This window comes from Perissodus microlepis, chromosome 18, assembly GCF_051167445.1.
Source record: "Perissodus microlepis isolate ML-2025 ecotype Zambia chromosome 18, ASM5116744v1, whole genome shotgun sequence".
In the NCBI taxonomy this organism is placed as follows: Eukaryota; Metazoa; Chordata; class Actinopteri; order Cichliformes; family Cichlidae; genus Perissodus; species Perissodus microlepis.
Window position 1 is genome coordinate 830523 of NC_140478.1, and position 17600 is coordinate 848122.

At 42.7% G+C, this 17600-nt stretch overlaps 7 non-coding genes across 7 annotated transcripts; all 7 read left to right on the plus strand.

The window, feature by feature from the left end:
* Positions 1 to 3056: 3056 nt before the first annotated feature.
* trnap-agg (transfer RNA proline (anticodon AGG)) lies at positions 3057 to 3128 on the plus strand. Its single transcript has one exon. It is a non-coding gene; the product is annotated as a tRNA-Pro (tRNA).
* A 4737-nt stretch (positions 3129 to 7865) lies between these two features.
* Positions 7866 to 7937, plus strand: trnap-agg (transfer RNA proline (anticodon AGG)). The gene has a single exon. It is a non-coding gene; the product is annotated as a tRNA-Pro (tRNA).
* A 1851-nt stretch (positions 7938 to 9788) lies between these two features.
* trnap-agg (transfer RNA proline (anticodon AGG)) lies at positions 9789 to 9860 on the plus strand. Its single transcript has one exon. It is a non-coding gene; the product is annotated as a tRNA-Pro (tRNA).
* Positions 9861 to 11712: 1852 nt separating this feature from the next.
* trnap-cgg (transfer RNA proline (anticodon CGG)) lies at positions 11713 to 11784 on the plus strand. The gene has a single exon. It is a non-coding gene; the product is annotated as a tRNA-Pro (tRNA).
* Positions 11785 to 13635: 1851 nt separating this feature from the next.
* Positions 13636 to 13707, plus strand: trnap-cgg (transfer RNA proline (anticodon CGG)). The gene has a single exon. It is a non-coding gene; the product is annotated as a tRNA-Pro (tRNA).
* An 890-nt stretch (positions 13708 to 14597) lies between these two features.
* trnap-cgg (transfer RNA proline (anticodon CGG)) lies at positions 14598 to 14669 on the plus strand. The gene has a single exon. It is a non-coding gene; the product is annotated as a tRNA-Pro (tRNA).
* Positions 14670 to 16521: 1852 nt separating this feature from the next.
* On the plus strand, positions 16522 to 16593 carry trnap-cgg (transfer RNA proline (anticodon CGG)). The gene has a single exon. It is a non-coding gene; the product is annotated as a tRNA-Pro (tRNA).
* The last annotated feature ends 1007 nt before the right edge of the window (positions 16594 to 17600 follow it).

Genomic DNA, 17600 nt, shown 5'->3' on the forward strand with positions numbered 1-17600 from the left:
TCACTGTGTGCAGTCCCTCTGGAGTCATCCCTGTTGGAGCTTGTCAGTAGCAAAGGCCTGAAAGTACAAAAATGAATACTGAAGAGGGCTTAAAAATATTCCTGCTTGAATTTGAAGGCCGATTTAAGTTTATCCTTTCAGAGTTCCAGACTTAATCACAGGCTTCCTGTGGCTCGTTGGTCTAGGCGTATGATTCTCGCTTAGGGTGCAAGAGGTCCCGGGTTCAAATCCCGGACGAGCCCCCTTAAAATCACAAGCTCTTAGCTTCATGGAATCCTTTGGCAAGTTACATTTCTTCTGGGGCATTGTAAATGTGCTTTTTGCCAAACCTTTCAATGTGATCTGTGACACCAATTTGTTTTTTCAATAATAACGTTTTTGATTTCGTGAAGGAGTCACTCTCATGACTCATTGAGTGATGCCATTGACTGCACAATCCCTGTCATGCAATCTGTATATGTCACATTTTGAGATTGCCTAGGAAACCTTACTGGGCAGATACTAAAAAATACCTGTTACCAGGTACTATCACCTGATGGAAAGTCTAAAGATCGAGCTGAGTCAAGTTAAGCCAAGCTAGGTAGGTGCTAGTGGAAAAGGGCTATTAGAGATCACAAAGTCTGATCCAAATTGAGGCCATTCAATTTCGGTGTAAAGACGTTAAACTACATATGTCAAAGTCTCATAATGGTTTCACCCGAAACCTCTGCTGATAATTACCCACGCCTTTTTTCACACCTTGGCTCATGTGATGTGTTTCATAGTTGGTCAACAACCCTGGTAAAGACAACCCCCTCTGGGGTTTAAATACCTGGGACTCTCCAACATTTAGTTTTAGATCTAACGAAGGTTCTCAGAGGAGAGGTGAAAGGTCTTCAAGGCACTTAGAGAATTCCAGCTGCTTTCTTTCAAAGCTCATCAGACTACCATGACCTGGATGACTGGGAACCCTTTTTTCTCATTCACTGTGTGGAGTCCCTCTGGAGTCATCCCTGTTGGAGCTTGTCAGTAGCAAAGGCCTGAAAGTACAAAAATGAATACTGAAGAGGGCTTAAAAACATTCCTGCTTGAATTTGAAGGCAGATTTAAGTCTATCCTTTCAGAGTTCCAGACTTAAGCGCAGGTCTTTTGTGGCTAGTTGGTCTAGGCGTATGATTCTCGCTTCGGGTGCGAGAGGTCCCGGGTTCAAATCCCGGACGAGCCCCCTTAAAATCACAAGCTCTCAGCTTCATGGAATTCTTTGGCAAGTCACATTGCTTCTCGGGCATTGTAAGTGTGTTTTGTGCCAAACCTTTCAATGTGATCTGTGACACCAATTTGTCTTTCTAAAATAACGTTTTTCATTTTGTGAAGGAATCACTCTCATGACTCATTGAGTGATGCCATTGACTGCACAATCCTTGTCATGCAATCTGTATATGTCACATTTTGAGATTGTCTTGGAAACCTTACTGGGCAGATACTAAAAAAATACCTGTTACCAGGTACTATCACCTAATGGAAACTCTAAAGATCGAGCTGAGTCAAGTTAAGCCAAGCTAGGTAGGTGCTAGTGGAAAAGGGCTATTAGAGATCACAAAGTCTGATCGAAATTGAGGACATTCAATTTCGGTGTAAAGACGTTAAACTACATATGTCAAGGTCTCATAATGGTTTCACCCGAAACCTCTGCTGATAATTACCCACGCCTTTTTTCACACCTTGGCTCATGTGATGTGTTTCATAGTTGGTCAGCAACCCTGGTAAAGACAACCCCCTCTGGGGTTTAAATACCTGGGACTCTCCAACATTTAGTTTTAGATCTAACGAAGGTTCTCAGAGGAGAGGTGAAAGGTCTTCAAGGCACTTAGAGAATTCCAGCTGCTTTCTTTCAAAGCTCATCAGACTACCATGACCTGGATGACTGCGAACCCTTTTTTCTCATTCACTGTGTGCAGTCCCTCTGGAGTCATCCCTGTTGGAGCTTGTCAGTAGCAAAGGCCTGAAAGTACAAAAATGAATACTGAAGAGGGCTTAAAAATATTCCTGCTTGAATTTGAAGGCCGATTTAAGTTTATCCTTTCAGAGTTCCATAATTAATCACAGGCTTCCTGTGGCTCGTTGGTCTAGGCGTATGATTCTCGCTTAGGGTGCAAGAGGTCTCGGGTTCAAATCCCGGACGAGCCCCCTTAAAATCACAAGCTCTTAGCTTCATGGAATCCTTTGGCAAGTTACATTTCTTCTGGGGCATTGTAAATGTGCGTTTTGCCAAACCTTTCAATGTGATCTGTGACACCAATTTGTTTTTTCAATAATAACGTTTTTGATTTCGTGAAGGAGTCACTCTCATGACTCATTGAGTGATGCCATTGACTGCACAATCCCTGTCATGCAATCTGTATATGTCACATTTTGAGATTGCCTAGGAAACCTTACTGGTCAGATACTAAAAAATACCTGTTACCAGGTACTATCACCTGATGGAAAGTCTAAAGATCGAGCTGAGTCAAGTTAAGGCAAGCTAGGTAGGTGCTAGTGGAAAAGGGCTATTAGAGATCACAAAGTCTGATCCAAATTGAGGCCATTCAATTTCGGTGTAAAGACGTTAAACTACATATGTCAAGGTCTCATAATGGTTTCACCCGAAACCTCTGCTGATAATTACCCACGCCTTTTTTCACACCTTGGCTCATGTGATGTGTTTCATAGTTGGTCAACAACCCTGGTAAAGACAACCCCCTCTGGGGTTTAAATTCCTGGGACTGTCCAACATTTAGTTTTAGATCTAACGAAGGTTCTCAGAGGAGAGGTGAAAGGTCTTCAAGGCACTTAGAGAATTCCAGCTGCTTTCTTTCAAAGCTCATCAGACTACCATGACCTGGATGACTGGGAACCCTTTTTTCTCATTCACTGTGTGCAGTCCCTCTGGAGTCATCCCTGTTGGAGCTTGTCAGTAGCAAAGGCCTGAAAGTACAAAAATGAATACTGAAGAGGGCTTAAAAATATTCCTGCTTGAATTTGAAGGCCGATTTAAGTTTATCCTTTCAGAGTTCCAGACTTAATCACAGGCTTCCTGTGGCTCGTTGGTCTAGGCGTATGATTCTCGCTTAGGGTGCGAGAGGTCCCGGGTTCAAATCCCGGACGAGCCCCCTTAAAATCACAAGCTCTTAGCTTCATGGAATCCTTTGGCAAGTTACATTTCTTCTTGGGCATTGTAAATGTGCTTTTTGCCAAACCTTTCAATGTGATCTGTGACACCAATTTGTTTTTTCAATAATAACGTTTTTGATTTCGTGAAGGAGTCACTCTCATGACTCATTGAGTGATGCCATTGACTGCACAATCCCTGTCATGCAATCTGTATATGTCACATTTTGAGATTGCCTAGGAAACCTTACTGGGCAGATACTAAAAAATACCTGTTACCAGGTACTATCACCTGATGGAAAGTCTAAAGATCGAGCTGAGTCAAGTTAAGCCAAGCTAGGTAGGTGCTAGTGGAAAAGGGCTATTAGAGATCACAAAGTCTGATCGAAATTGAGGACATTCAATTTCGGTGTAAAGACGTTAAACTACATATGTCACAGTCTCATAATGGTTTCACCCGAAACCTCTGCTGATAATTACCCACGCCTTTTTTCACACCTTGGCTCATGTGATGTGTTTCATAGTTGGTCAACAACCCTGGTAAAGACAACCCCCTCTGGGGTTTAAATACCTGGGACTCTCCAACATTTAGTTTTAGATCTAACGAAGGTTCTCAGAGGAGAAGTGAAAGGTCTTCAAGGCACTTAGAGAATTCCAGCTGCTTTCTTTCAAAGCTCATCAGACTACCATGACCTGGATGACTGGGAACCCTTTTTTCTCATTCACTGTGTGCAGTCCCTCTGGAGTCATCCCTGTTGGAGCTTGTCAGTAGCAAAGGCCTGAAAGTACAAAAATGAATACTGAAGAGGGCTTAAAAACATTCCTGCTTGAATTTGAAGGCAGATTTAAGTCTATCCTTTCAGAGTTCCAGACTTAAGCGCAGGTCTTTTGTGGCTAGTTGGTCTAGGCGTATGATTCTCGCTTAGGGTGTGAGAGGTCCCGGGTTCAAATCCCGGACGAGCCCCCTTAAAATCACAAGCTCTGAGCTTCATGGAATCCTTTGGAAAGTTACATTTCTTCTGGGGCATTGTAAATGTGTTTTGTGCCAAACCTTTCAATGTGATCTGTGACACCAATTTGTTTTTTCAATAATAACGTTTTTGATTTCGTGAAGGAGTCACTCTCATGACTCATTGAGTGATGCCATTGACTGCACAATCCCTGTCATGCAATCTGTATATGTCACATTTTGAGATTGCCTAGGAAACCTTACTGGGCAGATACTAAAAAATACCTGTTACCAGGTACTATCACCTGATGGAAAGTCTAAAGATCGAGCTGAGTCAAGTTAAGCCAAGCTAGGTAGGTGCTAGTGGAAAAGGGCTATTAGAGATCACAAAGTCTGATCGAAATTGAGGCCATTCAATTTCGGTGTAAAGACGTTAAACTACATATGTCAAAGTCTCATAATGGTTTCACCCGAAACCTCTGCTGATAATTACCCACGCCTTTTTTCACACCTTGGCTCATGTGATGTGTTTCATAGTTGGTCAACAACCCTGGTAAAGACAACCCCCTCTGGGGTTTAAATACCTGGGACTCTCCAACATTTAGTTTTAGATCTAACGAAGGTTCTCAGAGGAGAGGTGAAAGGTCTTCAAGGCACTTAGAGAATTCCAGCTGCTTTCTTTCAAAGCTCATCAGACTACCATGACCTGGATGACTGGGAACCCTTTTTTCTCATTCACTGTGTGGAGTCCCTCTGGAGTCATCCCTGTTGGAGCTTGTCAGTAGCAAAGGCCTGAAAGTACAAAAATGAATACTGAAGAGGGCTTAAAAACATTCCTGCTTGAATTTGAAGGCAGATTTAAGTCTATCCTTTCAGAGTTCCAGACTTAAGCGCAGGTCTTTTGTGGCTTGTTGGTCTAGGCGTATGATTCTTGCTTCGGGTGCGAGAGGTCCCGGGTTCAAATCCCGGACGAGTCCCCTTAAAATCACAAGCTCTTAGCTTCATGGAATTCTTTGGCAAGTCACATTGCTCCTGGGGCATTGTAAGTGTGTTTTGTGCCAAACCTTTCAATGTGATCTGTGACACCAATTTGTCTTTCTAAAATAACGTTTTTGATTTTGTGAAGGAGTCACTCTCATGACTCATTGAGTGATGCCATTGACTGCACAATCCTTGTCATGCAATCTGTATATGTCACATTTTGAGATTGTCTTGGAAACCTTACGGGGCAGATACTAAAAAATACCTGTTACCAGGTACTATCACCTAATGGAAACTCTAAAGATCGAGCTGAGTCAAGTTAAGCCAAGCTAGGTAGGTGCTAGTGGAAAAGGGCTATTAGAGATCACAAAGTCTGATCGAAATTGAGGACATTCAATTTCGGTGTAAAGACGTTAAACTACATATGTCACAGTCTCATAATGGTTTCACCCGAAACCTCTGCTGATAATTACCCACGCCTTTTTTCACACCTTGGCTCATGTGATGTGTTTCATAGTTGGTCAACAACCCTGGTAAAGACAACCCCCTCTGGGGTTTAAATACCTGGGACTCTCCAACATTTAGTTTTAGATCTAACGAAGGTTCTCAGAGGAGAGGTGAAAGGTCTTCAAGGCACTTAGAGAATTCCAGCTGCTTTCTTTCAAAGCTCATCAGACTACCATGACCTGGATGACTGGGAACCCTTTTTTCTCATTCACTGTGTGCAGTCCCTCTGGAGTCATCCCTGTTGGAGCTTGTCAGTAGCAAAGGCCTGAAAGTACAAAAATGAATACTGAAGAGGGCTTAAAAACATTCCTGCTTGAATTTGAAGGCAGATTTAAGTCTATCCTTTCAGAGTTCCAGACTTAAGCGCAGGTCTTTTGTGGCTAGTTGGTCTAGGCGTATGATTCTCGCTTAGGGTGTGAGAGGTCCCGGGTTCGAATCCCGGACGAGCCCCCTTAAAATCACAAGCTCTGAGCTTCATGGAATCCTTTGGAAAGTTACATTTCTTCTGGGGCATTGTAAATGTGTTTTGTGCCAAACCTTTCAATGTGATCTGTGACACCAATTTGTTTTTTCAATAATAACGTTTTTGATTTCGTGAAGGAGTCACTCTCATGACTCATTGAGTGATGCCATTGACTGCACAATCCCTGTCATGCAATCTGTATATGTCACATTTTGAGATTGCCTAGGAAACCTTACTGGGCAGATACTAAAAAATACCTGTTACCAGGTACTATCACCTGATGGAAAGTCTAAAGATCGAGCTGAGTCAAGTTAAGCCAAGCTAGGTAGGTGCTAGTGGAAAAGGGCTATTAGAGATCACAAAGTCTGATCGAAATTGAGGACATTCAATTTCGGTGTAAAGACGTTAAACTACATATGTCAAGGTCTCATAATGGTTTCACCCGAATCCTCTGCTGATAATTACCCACGCCTTTTTTCACACCTTGGCTCATGTGATGTGTTTCATAGTTGGTCAGCAACCCTGGTAAAGACAACCCCCTCTGGGGTTTAAATACCTGGGACTCTCCAACATTTAGTTTTAGATCTAACGAAGGTTCTCAGAGGAGAGGTGAAAGGTCTTCAAGGCACTTAGAGAATTCCAGCTGCTTTCTTTCAAAGCTCATCAGACTACCATGACCTGGATGACTGCGAACCCTTTTTTCTCATTCACTGTGTGCAGTCCCTCTGGAGTCATCCCTGTTGGAGCTTGTCAGTAGCAAAGGCCTGAAAGTACAAAAATGAATACTGAAGAGGGCTTAAAAATATTCCTGCTTGAATTTGAAGGCCGATTTAAGTTTATCCTTTCAGAGTTCCATAATTAATCACAGGCTTCCTGTGGCTCGTTGGTCTAGGCGTATGATTCTCGCTTAGGGTGCAAGAGGTCTCGGGTTCAAATCCCGGACGAGCCCCCTTAAAATCACAAGCTCTTAGCTTCATGGAATCCTTTGGCAAGTTACATTTCTTCTGGGGCATTGTAAATGTGCGTTTTGCCAAACCTTTCAATGTGATCTGTGACACCAATTTGTTTTTTCAATAATAACGTTTTTGATTTCGTGAAGGAGTCACTCTCATGACTCATTGAGTGATGCCATTGACTGCACAATCCCTGTCATGCAATCTGTATATGTTACATTTTGAGATTGCCTAGGAAACCTTACTGGTCAGATACTAAAAAATACCTGTTACCAGGTACTATCACCTGATGGAAAGTCTAAAGATCGAGCTGAGTCAAGTTAAGGCAAGATAGGTAGGTGCTAGTGGAAAAGGGCTATTAGAGATCACAAAGTCTGATCCAAATTGAGGACATTCAATTTCGGTGTAAAGACGTTAAACTACATATGTCAAGGTCTCATAATGGTTTCACCCGAAACCTCTGCTGATAATTACCCACGCCTTTTTTCACACCTTGGCTCATGTGATGTGTTTCATAGTTGGTCAACAACCCTGGTAAAGACAACCCCCTCTGGGGTTTAAATACCTGGGACTCTCCAACATTTAGTTTTAGATCTAACGAAGGTTCTCAGAGGAGAGGTGAAAGGTCTTCAAGGCACTTAGAGAATTCCAGCTGCTTTCTTTCAAAGCTCATCAGACTACCATGACCTGGATGACTGGGAACCCTTTTTTCTCATTCACTGTGTGCAGTCCCTCTGGAGTCATCCCTGTTGGAGCTTGTCAGTAGCAAAGGCCTGAAAGTACAAAAATGAATACTGAAGAGGGCTTAAAAATATTCCTGCTTGAATTTGAAGGCCGATTTAAGTTTATCCTTTCAGAGTTCCAGACTTAATCACAGGCTTCCTGTGGCTCGTTGGTCTAGGCGTATGATTCTCGCTTAGGGTGCGAGAGGTCCCGGGTTCAAATCCCGGACGAGCCCCCTTAAAATCACAAGCTCTTAGCTTCATGGAATCCTTTGGCAAGTTACATTTCTTCTGGGGCATTGTAAATGTGCTTTTTGCCAAACCTTTCAATGTGATCTGTGACACCAATTTGTTTTTTCAATAATAACGTTTTTGATTTCGTGAAGGAGTCACTCTCATGACTCATTGAGTGATGCCATTGACTGCACAATCCCTGTCATGCAATCTGTATATGTCACATTTTGAGATTGCCTAGGAAACCTTACTGGGCAGATACTAAAAAATACCTGTTACCAGGTACTATCACCTGATGGAAAGTCTAAAGATCGAGCTGAGTCAAGTTAAGCCAAGCTAGGTAGGTGCTAGTGGAAAAGGGCTATTAGAGATCACAAAGTCTGATCGAAATTGAGGCCATTCAATTTCGGTGTAAAGACGTTAAACTACATATGTCACAGTCTCATAATGGTTTCACCCGAAACCTCTGCTGATAATTACCCACGCCTTTTTTCACACCTTGGCTCATGTGATGTGTTTCATAGTTGGTCAACAACCCTGGTAAAGACAACCCCCTCTGCGGTTTAAATACCTGGGACTCTCCAACATTTAGTTTTAGATCTAACGAAGGTTCTCAGAGGAGAGGTGAAAGGTCTTCAAGGCACTTAGAGAATTCCAGCTGCTTTCTTTCAAAGCTCATCAGACTACCATGACCTGGATGACTGGGAACCCTTTTTTCTCATTCACTGTGTGGAGTCCCTCTGGAGTCATCCCTGTTGGAGCTTGTCAGTAGCAAAGGCCTGAAAGTACAAAAATGAATACTGAAGAGGGCTTAAAAACATTCCTGCTTGAATTTGAAGGCAGATTTAAGTCTATCCTTTCAGAGTTCCAGACTTAAGGGCAGGTCTTTTGTGGCTAGTTGGTCTAGGCGTATGATTCTTGCTTCGGGTGCGAGAGGTCCCGGGTTCAAATCCCGGACGAGTCCCCTTAAAATCACAAGCTCTTAGCTTCATGGAATTCTTTGGCAAGTCACATTGCTTCTGGGGCATTGTAAGTGTGTTTTGTGCCAAACCTTTCAATGTGATCTGTGACACCAATTTGTCTTTCTAAAATAACGTTTTTGATTTTGTGAAGGAGTCACTCTCATGACTCATTGAGTGATGCCATTGACTGCACAATCCCTGTCATGCAATCTGTACATGTCACATTTTGAGATTGCCTTGGAAACCTTATTGGGCAGATACTAAAAAATACCTGTTACCAGGTACTATCACCTAATGAAAACTCTAAAGATCGAGCTGAGTCAAGTGAAGCCAAGCTAGGTAGGTGCTAGTGGAAAAGGGCTATTAGAGATCACAAAGTCTGATGGAAATTGAAGCCATTCAATTTCGGTGTAAAGACGTTAAAGTACATATGTCAAGGTCTCATAATGGTTTCACCCGAAACCTCTGCTGATAATTACCCACGCCTTTTTTCACACCTTGGCTCATGTGATGTGTTTCATAGTTGGTCAACAACCCTGGTAAAGACAACCCCCTCTGGGGTTTAAATACCTGGGACTCTCCAACATTTAGTTTTAGATCTAACGAAGGTTCTCAGAGGAGAGGTGAAAGGTCTTCAAGGCACTTAGAGAATTCCAGCTGCTTTCTTTCAAAGCTCATCAGACTACCATGACCTGGATGACTGCGAACCCTTTTTTCTCATTCACTGTGTGCAGTCCCTCTGGAGTCATCCCTGTTGGAGCTTGTCAGTAGCAAAGGCCTGAAAGTACAAAAATGAATACTGAAGAGGGCTTAAAAATATTCCTGCTTGAATTTGAAGGCCGATGTAAGTTTATCCTTTCAGAGTTCCAGAATTAATCACAGGCTTCCTGTGGCTCGTTGGTCTAGGTGTATGATTCTCGCTTAGGGTGCGAGAGGTCCCGGGTTCAAATCCCGGACGAGCCCCCTTAAAATCACAAGCTCTTAGCTTCATGGAATCCTTTGGCAAGTTACATTTCTTCTGGGGCATTGTAAATGTGCTTTTTGCCAAACCTTTCAATGTGATCTGTGACACCAATTTGTTTTTTCAATAATAACGTTTTTGATTTCGTGAAGGAGTCACTCTCATGACTCATTGAGTGATGCCATTGACTGCACAATCCCTGTCATGCAATCTGTATATGTCACATTTTGAGATTGCCTAGGAAACCTTACTGGGCAGATACTAAAAAATACCTGTTACCAGGTACTATCACCTGATGGAAAGTCTAAAGATCGAGCTGAGTCAAGTTAAGCCAAGCTAGGTAGGTGCTAGTGGAAAAGGGCTATTAGAGATCACAAAGTCTGATCGAAATTGAGGACATTCAATTTCGGTGTAAAGACGTTAAACTACATATGTCAAAGTCTCATAATGGTTTCACCCGAAACCTCTGCTGATAATTACCCACGCCTTTTTTCACACCTTGGCTCATGTGATGTGTTTCATAGTTGGTCAACAACCCTGGTAAAGACAACCCCCTCTGGGGTTTAAATACCTGGGACTCTCCAACATTTAGTTTTAGATCTAACGAAGGTTCTCAGAGGAGAGGTGAAAGGTCTTCAAGGCACTTAGAGAATTCCAGCTGCTTTCTTTCAAAGCTCATCAGACTACCATGACCTGGATGACTGGGAACCCTTTTTTCTCATTCACTGTGTGCAGTCCCTCTGGAGTCATCCCTGTTGGAGCTTGTCAGTAGCAAAGGCCTGAAAGTACAAAAATGAATACTGAAGAGGGCTTAAAAATATTCCTGCTTGAATTTGAAGGCCGATTTAAGTTTATCCTTTCAGAGTTCCAGACTTAATCACAGGCTTCCTGTGGCTCGTTGGTCTAGGCGTATGATTCTCGCTTAGGGTGCAAGAGGTCCTGGGTTCAAATCCCGGACGAGCCCCCTTAAAATCACAAGCTCTTAGCTTCATGGAATCCTTTGGCAAGTTACATTTCTTCTGGGGCTTTGTAAATGTGCTTTTTGCCAAACCTTTCAATGTGATCTGTGACACCAATTTGTTTTTTCAATAATAACGTTTTTGATTTCGTGAAGGAGTCACTCTCATGACTCATTGAGTGATGCCATTGACTGCACAATCCCTGTCATGCAATCTGTATATGTCACATTTTGAGATTGCCTAGGAAACCTTACTGGGCAGATACTAAAAAATACCTGTTACCAGGTACTATCACCTGATGGAAAGTCTAAAGATCGAGCTGAGTCAAGTTAAGCCAAGCTAGGTAGGTGCTAGTGGAAAAGGGCTATTAGAGATCACAAAGTCTGATCGAAATTGAGGCCATTCAATTTCGGTGTAAAGACGTTAAACTACATATGTCAAAGTCTCATAATGGTTTCACCCGAAACCTCTGCTGATAATTACCCACGCCTTTTTTCACACCTTGGCTCATGTGATGTGTTTCATAGTTGGTCAACAACCCTGGTAAAGACAACCCCCTCTGGGGTTTAAATACCTGGGACTCTCCAACATTTAGTTTTAGATCTAACGAAGGTTCTCAGAGGAGAGGTGAAAGGTCTTCAAGGCACTTAGAGAATTCCAGCTGCTTTCTTTCAAAGCTCATCAGACTACCATGACCTGGATGACTGGGAACCCTTTTTTCTCATTCACTGTGTGGAGTCCCTCTGGAGTCATCCCTGTTGGAGCTTGTCAGTAGCAAAGGCCTGAAAGTACAAAAATGAATACTGAAGAGGGCTTAAAAACATTCCTGCTTGAATTTGAAGGCAGATTTAAGTCTATCCTTTCAGAGTTCCAGACTTAAGCGCAGGTCTTCTGTGGCTCGTTGGTCTAGGCGTATGATTCTCGCTTCGGGTGCGAGAGGTCCCGGGTTCAAATCCCGGACGAGCCCCCTTAAAATCACAAGCTCTTAGCTTCATGGAATTCTTTGGCAAGTCACATTGCTTCTGGGGCATTGTAAGTGTGTTTTGTGCCAAACCTTTCAATGTGATCTGTGACACCAATTTGTCTTTCTAAAATAACGTTTTTGATTTTGTGAAGGAGTCACTCTCATGACTCATTGAGTGATGCCATTGACTGCACAATCCCTGTCATGCAATCTGTACATGTCACATTTTGAGATTGCCTTGGAAACCTTATTGGGCAGATACTAAAAAATACCTGTTACCAGGTACTATCACCTAATGGAAACTCTAAAGATCGAGCTGAGTCAAGTTAAGCCAAGCTAGGTAGGTGCTAGTGGAAAAGGGCTATTAGAGATCACAAAGTCTGATGGAAATTGAAGCCATTCAATTTCGGTGTAAAGACGTTAAACTACATATGTCAAGGTCTCATAATGGTTTCACCCGAAACCTCTGCTGATAATTACCCACGCCTTTTTTCACACCTTGGCTCATGTGATGTGTTTCATAGTTGGTCAACAACCCTGGTAAAGACAACCCCCTCTGGGGTTTAAATACCTGGGACTCTCCAACATTTAGTTTTAGATCTAACGAAGGTTCTCAGAGGAGAGGTGAAAGGTCTTCAAGGCACTTAGAGAATTCCAGCTGCTTTCTTTCAAAGCTCATCAGACTACCATGACCTGGATGACTGCGAACCCTTTTTTCTCATTCACTGTGTGGAGTCCCTCTGGAGTCATCCCTGTTGGAGCTTGTCAGTAGCAAAGGCCTGAAAGTACAAAAATGAATACTGAAGAGGGCTTAAAAATATTCCTGCTTGAATTTGAAGGCAGATTTAAGTCTATCCTTTCAGAGTTCCAGACTTAAGCGCAGGTCTTTTGTGGCTAGTTGGTCTAGGCGTATGATTCTTGCTTCGGGTGCGAGAGCTCCCGGGTTCAAATCCCGGACGAGTCCCCTTAAAATCACAAGCTCTTAGCTTCATGGAATTCTTTGGCAAGTCACATTGCTTCTGGGGCATTGTAAGTGTGTTTTGTGCCAAACCTTTCAATGTGATCTGTGACACCAATTTGTCTTTCTAAAATAACGTTTTTGATTTTGTGAAGGAGTCACTCTCATGACTCATTGAGTGATGCCATTGACTGCACAATCCTTGTCATGCAATCTGTATATGTCACATTTTGAGATTGCCTTGGAAACCTTACTGGGCAGATACTAAAAAATACCTGTTACCAGGTACTATCACCTAATGGAAACTCTAAAGATCGAGCTGAGTCAAGTTAAGCCAAGCTAGGTAGGTGCTAGTGGAAAAGGGCTATTAGAGATCACAAAGTCTGATCGAAATTGAGGACATTCAGTTTTGGTGTAAAGACGTTAAACTACATATGTCAAAGTCTCATAATGGTTTCACCCGAAACCTCTGCTGATAATTACCCACGCCTTTTTTCACACCTTGGCTCATGTGATGTGTTTCATAGTTGGTCAACAACCCTGGTAAAGACAACCCCCTCTGGGGTTTAAATACCTGGGACTCTCCAACATTTAGTTTTAGATCTAACGAAGGTTCTCAGAGGAGAGGTGAAAGGTCTTCAAGGCACTTAGAGAATTCCAGCTGCTTTCTTTCAAAGCTCATCAGACTACCATGACCTGGATGACTGGGAACCCCTTTTTCTCATTCACTGTGTGCAGTCCCTCTGGAGTCATCCCTGTTGGAGCTTGTCAGTAGCAAAGGCCTGAAAGTACAAAAATGAATACTGAAGAGGGCTTAAAAATATTCCTGCTTGAATTTGAAGGCCGATTTAAGTTTATCCTTTCAGAGTTCTCAGACTTAAGCACAGGTCTTCTGTGGCTCGTTGGTCTAGGCGTATGATTCTCGCTTCGGGTGCGAGAGGTCCCGGGTTCAAATCCCGGACGAGCCCCCTTAAAATCACAAGCTCTGAGCTTCATGGAATCCTTTGGAAAGTTACATTTCTTCTGGGCCATTGTAAATGTGCTTTTTGCCAAACCTTTCAATGTGATCTGTGACACCAATTTGTTTTTTCAATAATAACGTTTTTGATTTTGTGAAGGAGTCACTCTCATGACTCATTGAGTGATGCCATTGACTGCACAATCCCTGTCATGCAATCTGTATATGTCACATTTTGAGATTGCCTAGGAAACCTTACTGGGCAGATACTAAAAAATACCTGTTACCAGGTACTATCACCTGATGGAAAGTCTAAAGATCGAGCTGAGTCAAGTTAAGCCAAGCTAGGTAGGTGCTAGTGGAAAAGGGCTATTAGAGATCACAAAGTCTGATCGAAATTGAGGCCATTCAATTTCGGTGTAAAGACGTTAAACTACATATGTCAAAGTCTCATAATGGTTTCACCCGAAACCTCTGCTGATAATTACCCACGCCTTTTTTCACACCTTGGCTCATGTGATGTGTTTCATAGTTGGTCAACAACCCTGGTAAAGACAACCCCCTCTGGGGTTTAAATACCTGGGACTCTCCAACATTTAGTTTTAGATCTAACGAAGGTTCTCAGAGGAGAGGTGAAAGGTCTTCAAGGCACTTAGAGAATTCCAGCTGCTTTCTTTCAAAGCTCATCAGACTACCATGACCTGGATGACTGGGAACCCTTTTTTCTCATTCACTGTGTGGAGTCCCTCTGGAGTCATCCCTGTTGGAGCTTGTCAGTAGCAAAGGCCTGAAAGTACAAAAATGAATACTGAAGAGGGCTTAAAAACATTCCTGCTTGAATTTGAAGGCAGATTTAAGTCTATCCTTTCAGAGTTCCAGACTTAAGCGCAGGTCTTCTGTGGCTCGTTGGTCTAGGCGTATGATTCTCGCTTCGGGTGCGAGAGGTCCCGGGTTCAAATCCCGGACGAGCCCCCTTAAAATCACAAGCTCTTAGCTTCATGGAATTCTTTGGCAAGTCACATTGCTTCTGGGGCATTGTAAGTGTGTTTTGTGCCAAACCTTTCAATGTGATCTGTGACACCAATTTGTCTTTCTAAAATAACGTTTTTGATTTTGTGAAGGAGTCACTCTCATGACTCATTGAGTAATGCCATTGACTGCACAATCCCTGTCATGCAATCTGTACATGTCACATTTTGAGATTGCCTTGGAAACCTTATTGGGCAGATACTAAAAAATACCTGTTACCAGGTACTATCACCTAATGAAAACTCTAAAGATCGAGCTGAGTCAAGTTAAGCCAAGCTAGGTAGGTGCTAGTGGAAAAGGGCTATTAGAGATCACAAAGTCTGATGGAAATTGAAGCCATTCAATTTCGGTGTAAAGACGTTAAACTACATATGTCAAAGTCTCATAATGGTTTCACCCGAAACCTCTGCTGATAATTACCCACGCCTTTTTTCACACCTTGGCTCATGTGATGTGTTTCATAGTTGGTCAACAACCCTGGTAAAGACAACCCCCTCTGGGGTTTAAATACCTGGGACTCTCCAACATTTAGTTTTAGATCTAACGAAGGTTCTCAGAGGAGAGGTGAAAGGTCTTCAAGGCACTTAGAGAATTCCAGCTGCTTTCTTTCAAAGCTCATCAGACTACCATGACCTGGATGACTGGGAACCCCTTTTTCTCATTCACTGTGTGCAGTCCCTCTGGAGTCATCCCTGTTGGAGCTTGTCAGTAGCAAAGGCCTGAAAGTACAAAAATGAATACTGAAGAGGGCTTAAAAACATTCCTGCTTGAATTTGAAGGCCGATTTAAGTTTATCCTTTCAGAGTTCTCAGACTTAAGCACAGGTCTTCTGTGGCTCGTTGGTCTAGGCGTATGATTCTCACTTAGGGTGCGAGAGGTCCCGGGTTCAAATCCCGGACGAGCCCCCTTAAAATCACAAGCTCTGAGCTTCATGGAATCCTTTGGAAAGTTACATTTCTTCTGGGGCATTGTAAATGTGCTTTTTGCCAAACCTTTCAATGTGATCTGTGACACCAATTTGTTTTTTCAATAATAACGTTTTTGATTTTGTGAAGGAGTCACTCTCATGACTCATTGAGTGATGCCATTGACTGCACAATCCCTGTCATGCAATCTGTATATGTCACATTTTGAGATTGCCTAGGAAACCTTACTGGGCAGATACTAAAAAATACCTGTTACCAGGTACTATCACCTGATGGAAAGTCTAAAGATCGAGCTGAGTCAAGTTAAGCCAAGCTAGGTAGGTGCTAGTGGAAAAGGGCTATTAGAGATCACAAAGTCTGATCGAAATTGAGGCCATTCAATTTCGGTGTAAAGACGTTAAACTACATATGTCAAAGTCTCATAATGGTTTCACCCGAAACCTCTGCTGATAATTACCCACGCCTTTTTTCACACCTTGGCTCATGTGATGTGTTTCATAGTTGGTCAACAACCCTGGTAAAGACAACCCCCTCTGGGGTTTAAATACCTGGGACTCTCCAACATTTAGTTTTAGATCTAACGAAGGTTCTCAGAGGAGAGGTGAAAGGTCTTCAAGGCACTTAGAGAATTCCAGCTGCTTTCTTTCAAAGCTCATCAGACTACCATGACCTGGATGACTGGGAACCCTTTTTTCTCATTCACTGTGTGGAGTCCCTCTGGAGTCATCCCTGTTGGAGCTTGTCAGTAGCAAAGGCCTGAAAGTACAAAAATGAATACTGAAGAGGGCTTAAAAACATTCCTGCTTGAATTTGAAGGCAGATTTAAGTCTATCCTTTCAGAGTTCCAGACTTAAGCGCAGGTCTTCTGTGGCTCGTTGGTCTAGGCGTATGATTCTCGCTTCGGGTGCGAGAGGTCCCGGGTTCAAATCCCGGACGAGCCCCCTTAAAATCACAAGCTCTGAGCTTCATGGAATTCTTTGGCAAGTCACATTGCTTCTGGGGCATTGTAAGTGTGTTTTGTGCCAAACCTTTCAATGTGATCTGTGACACCAATTTGTCTTTCTAAAATAACGTTTTTGATTTTGTGAAGGAGTCACTCTCATGACTCATTGAGTGATGCCATTGACTGCACAATCCCTGTCATGCAATCTGTACATGTCACATTTTGAGATTGCCTTGGAAACCTTATTGGGCAGATACTAAAAAATACCTGTTACCAGGTACTATCACCTAATGAAAACTCTAAAGATCGAGCTGAGTCAAGTTAAGCCAAGCTAGGTAGGTGCTAGTGGAAAAGGGCTATTAGAGATCACAAAGTCTGATGGAAATTGAAGCCATTCAATTTCGGTGTAAAGACGTTAAACTACATATGTCAAGGTCTCATAATGGTTTCACCCGAAACCTCTGCTGATAATTACCCACGCCTTTTTTCACACCTTGGCTCATGTGATGTGTTTCATAGTTGGTCAACAACCCTGGTAAAGACAACCCCCTCTGGGGTTTAAATACCTGGGACTCTCCAACATTTAGTTTTAGATCTAACGAAGGTTCTCAGAGGAGAGGTGAAAGGTCTTCAAGGCACTTAGAGAATTCCAGCTGCTTTCTTTCAAAGCTCATCAGACTACCATGACCTGGATGACTGCGAACCCTTTTTTCTCATTCACTGTGTGCAGTCCCTCTGGAGTCATCCCTGTTGGAGCTTGTCAGTAGCAAAGGCCTGAAAGTACAAAAATGAATACTGAAGAGGGCTTAAAAATATTCCTGCTTGAATTTGAAGGCCGATGTAAGTTTATCCTTTCAGAGTTCCAGAATTAATCACAGGCTTCCTGTGGCTCGTTGGTCTAGGCGTATGATTCTAGCTTAGGGTGCGAGAGGTCCCGGGTTCAAATCCTGGACGAGCCCCCTTAAAATCACAAGCTCTTAGCTTCATGGAATCCTTTGGCAAGTT